This window comes from Nerophis lumbriciformis, linkage group LG28 (genome assembly GCF_033978685.3).
Source record: "Nerophis lumbriciformis linkage group LG28, RoL_Nlum_v2.1, whole genome shotgun sequence".
In the NCBI taxonomy this organism is placed as follows: Eukaryota; Metazoa; Chordata; class Actinopteri; order Syngnathiformes; family Syngnathidae; genus Nerophis; species Nerophis lumbriciformis.
The window spans coordinates 2,098,311-2,102,929 of NC_084575.2; the positions used below are offsets into that span (position 1 = coordinate 2,098,311).

The following is a 4,619-nucleotide window of genomic DNA, read 5'->3' on the forward strand; positions in this document are numbered from 1 at the left end:
TGACACCTTTAATATTGCTAAATTAACACAACACATCAGTTTAGGTAATCCCTGCATATTTACTGCTCCTGTTGTGTTCTAATTAAATTAAGTAATTCATTCATTCATTTATACAGCACACATTCTCATATTGTGTATTAATTACGATACATTGTTATATTGTTATATTGCAGTAACAGCCAAACTGGTGTTGAACATATTGACGGACTATCCGTGACTGGTGAATTTATAAAATGACATGTCTTTTTGTAAAACTGAAAGTGAAATAAAAAGCATTGTTTTTTATTTTTGCAAGAAGTGAGAAAGAGCGCCCTCTGGCGTGAGTGTAAAAGCTTACAGCACCTGGTATTCCCAGGCGGTCTCCCATCCAAGTACTAACCAGGCCCGACCCTGCTTAGCTTCCGAGATCGGACGAGATCGGGCGTGTTCAGGGTAGTATGGCCGTAAGCCGAAAGGCAGGGTAAAAACAACCTTTTTAAATGAAACTCTTACAGACGGGATGGGAGACAATTATTATCTATCTTAGAGCCTGGCGCGCATGCGTACACTAATGTGCTTTTTCTGGCTGTGTGAGGTGCAGCTCTCCATCCATTGTCTCTTTTGGGGTGGCAGGGGGTGCTGGAGCCTATCCCAGCTGCATTCAGATGCCACCTCATCACAGCTCTCAACACTACTTTATGCTTAGGGACCGTCAATAAATCACTATTGTCTTGAAAAATGTATATCTGCTACATCAAAACACTGATTCATCTAAAAGAAGGTAAATAATTAGTCATACCTCCTTATTGTGCATGCCCATTATTTCATAATTTTAACATCATATCCATGTTTAATATAAAAAAATAAGGTATTTTTCCCAATAGTCTCAATGTCATGCAATTTAGTAACCTAATTCCACTTATTAGTCGTGCTAACCTTTTAGTGTAACGCACACACTTTTATTTTAAAATAGGGTTTTATAAAAAAAAAAGTTTTTTAATGAAGATCATGATGATATATCTTATACAGATAATTAGCAGCATTTTTATGAGCTCCAAATGAGAGTCAAGTTGGTTTTATGTTGGATAGTCGTAGTTGTTGCGGGAGCTAAAAATGAAACCATGGTTTTCAATATTACAAATTTATATAAAATCCAATTAAACTTACTTTTTAAAACAAAAAGGTGTGAATCACATTAGAAAAAACATTTCAAATATCAAGTGAATTTGGGATTTTAGCTCATATGACCAGGAATCTATTGAAAAGAAACATTTGTTTTTAATATCAAAATGTTTTTGAACCTATTTTAAAATAAAAGGTTAGCACGACCAGGGCCGGCCCGTGGCATAGGCCGTATAGGCAAATGCTAAGGGCGCCGTCCATCAGGGGGCGCCATGCCAGTGCCACAAATGTTGGAGAAAAAAAAAAAAAAAAAAAGTTGGTACTATTATTTCTAAATACAAAAAATAATCCCACGTTAATTAAAATGCAAAGTAAAGCCTATTTAATAGAAATATTATTTGTTACAACATTACGCCCCCCCCCCCCCCCTCCCCCCGCACGGTGCGCCCCCTCCCTTCCCGTATCATGACTCTTTTTGGACGTCACCACATCAAAAAATCAACACAAGATGTCAAAACGGCCAAAACTGTCAGGTGCCCAGGGAAGAAAAAAGAGAAAAGAAGAGGAGGAGAAACGAGAAAAGACAGAGGTAGCAGGTATGCCTACATGAAATTATTTGTCTGTTACAGAATGTGATAGTAACCTGGCTTTTTAGCATTAAGCTAATGTTACATGATTCGGCAATTGCTAATCAATAAATAGCTAGTTCTGTTTTAACGTCGGGTTAATATTGTGGAGGGGGCTAAATTGTTATGGAAAATAATAATGTAACGTTAGGTAATTACAGTACTCCCACCTTACATTCCTCAGGGACATTTGTATTAGATCTTTTAAGCAGGTATTTTTTGTTTACATTGTTATTGCCTTCTGGTTAGCTAATGTTTGTCCTGCAGGTAATAGTCACTTTTCCACCCCTTTATATATTAGGTATAGTTGTAAGTAAAAAAAAAAAGGTCAAAGACAAAGCTATTCGCTTTCTTGTGAGTATATACACTTCACTGCCGATGAGGGGGGGGGGGCGCCACCTAAAATCTTGCCTAGGGCGCCAGATTGGTTAGGGCCGGGCCTGAGCACGACTAATATAAAGTTGAATTTGGTTACTAAGTTGCATGATGACATGGAGACTTTTAAAACAAATAATTATTTTTTACATTAAAAAATGATTTAAATTATAAAATCAGGAACGATATTAAAACTGTAGGACTATTTATTTGACCTCCTTTTAGATGAATCAGTGTTTTGATGTAGCAGATATACATCTTCGAAGACAATAGTAATTTATTGACGGTCCCTAAGCATAAAGTAGTGTTGAGAGCGGCACCTCTCCTGCAATCTCCCCGCAGCATGAGAGAGCAGTGTGGGCACAGTGAGGGGGAGCTTCCGCTGGAGCTCCGGAGGCAAATATCCACCGTGAAAGCAACTTGACCGCCGTAGCAAAGGAAGACAATCACACAGACAGAAAAAGCACATTAGTGTACGCATGCGCACCAGGCTCTAAGATAAATAACAATTGTCTCCCATCCCGTCTGTAAGAGTTCCATTTAAAAAGGTTGGTTTTACCTCGTCTTTCGGCTTACGGCCATACTACCCTGAACACGCCCGATCTCGTCCGATCTCGGAAGCTAAGCAGGGTCGGGCCTGGTTAGTACTTGGATGGGAGACCGCCTGGGAATACCAGGTGCTGTAAGCTTTTACACTCACGCCAGAGGGCGCTACAAAGTGCTGAGACTACAGCTGTTGTGATTCATGTATTGCTTTAATTGCAACTATTCCAAAATAAGGGAATATATTCGGTTATTATAATACAATTCCACTTAATATTTACAACTACAGTTGAAAGTACAAACCTTTACAACAGGATTTAAAACACAAATACCAACTAGAGCAATATTTAGATTGATTTAAAAATAATGGTGTGGTCTTTTGCAGTCAGTCAACCTCGCCCACGCCTCCTACCACTCCGTCCTGCATGAAGCTGAGGAGCCACGACTCGTCTCGCTCTGATCAGCCAACTTATCATTTAAAGGGGTCATATAAGCTACTGTTTATTTACCAAAATAAGTTGTATGTCTTTGTTTTGAAAATGTAAAAGTTTATTTTTATTTTCAGAATGTTTGAGATAGTTGTACCGGGGGTGGAGAGGGAAAGTGCTGGTTACTTGTTTCTCTCGCGAGATCTGGAAAAGCGCTGGTTAATTGTTTCTCTCGCGAGATCTGACAAGACTGCGCGCGAAGCAAACAGGGCGAGGATAAAGCAAGATGGCGTCTGACGGTGAAGACGTTATTGCAGTCGTCACAGTTCAGTGTTCTTAATCTGTGCGTCCATGTACACATATATGTCCTTTATTACACTCTATTAAATAATGTAACATCGTTAATAACTATATGCATCCGGTTATATTAGTCTGAGCGCACTTCTCGAGTTAGCTTAGCTTGCTAGTTAGCTTAGCTTGTTAGCTGCTAACAAAGAGAGATGAAAACACATCGCTAAGCAGAGATCAAGTGTGAGTGTAAAGTGTTGTGATTGTGTGAAAATGTGCGAAAGAACCATAGCAGAGTACGAGGAGGAACTTTGTCCAACAAAAGAGGAGAATGAGCGACAACATGAAAAACATCAAGTTGTGTTACACACAACAGGTTTGTTTACTTCTTACTCTCACATCTTTACTAACTTTATATTTATTATTAACACTTTTCTTCAATAGATTGTCTATAGGAAGATGAATTGTCATGTGAGGATGTTCAGACACACAATATTTATGAGAGGTTGATGTTCCTCTCAGTTTGTAACAAAGTGTATCAACATGTTTACACAAAACTCACACAGTCACCGGGGGAATATTCCAGAGAGCAGGTTAAGTGCAAACTCCTGAGTATGTAAATAAGAAAGGTAAGACAAAGTCAGAGTCAGTTACCATGGTAACTGACGCTGTAAACCTAGCCTGCTAGCTGGCAGGTTTGACAAGTTATTTATGTGTGTAAAAGCTATACTGACCTGTTATTTCCTTCATATTGGTGCAGCCATTAACCTACTACAACACCTGCTACATCCACCTACTCAGTGGCCTAGTGGTTAGAGTGTCCGCCCTGAGATCAGTAGCTTGTGTCATACCAAAGACTATAAAAATGGGACCCATTACCTCCCTGCTTGGCACTCAGCATCAAGGGTTGGAATTGGGGGTTAAATCCCCGTAAAAATGATTCCCGGGCGCGGCCACCGCTGCTTCTCACTGCTCCCCTCACCTCCCAGGGGGTGATCAAGGGTGATGGGTCAAATGCAGAGAACAATCCGGCCACACCTAGTGTGTGTGTGACAATCATTGGTACTTTAACTTTTTAATGTGGCAGTGATTGTGGAAAAAACAAAGCCTGATCTAAAGATGACATCTTGATCTCATACCATCTCAAACCAATTGGCCGTTCATTATTAAGTGAAATGTCTTAAAGTCGCTTAAATTTGTCTTTAACCAAGCAACACTATTTTATCCAGTTACTCGATTAATCGAAAACATTTCCAGT

General features: G+C 39.5%; 2 non-coding genes across 2 annotated transcripts; one reads left to right on the plus strand and one right to left on the minus strand.

The window, feature by feature from the left end:
- Positions 1-330: 330 nt before the first annotated feature.
- LOC133571344 (5S ribosomal RNA) lies at positions 331-449 on the minus strand. The gene has a single exon (XR_009810435.1). It is a non-coding gene; the product is annotated as a 5S ribosomal RNA (ribosomal RNA).
- Positions 450-2,672: 2,223 nt separating this feature from the next.
- LOC133571345 (5S ribosomal RNA) lies at positions 2,673-2,791 on the plus strand. The gene has a single exon (XR_009810436.1). It is a non-coding gene; the product is annotated as a 5S ribosomal RNA (ribosomal RNA).
- Positions 2,792-4,619: the final 1,828 nt, after the last annotated feature.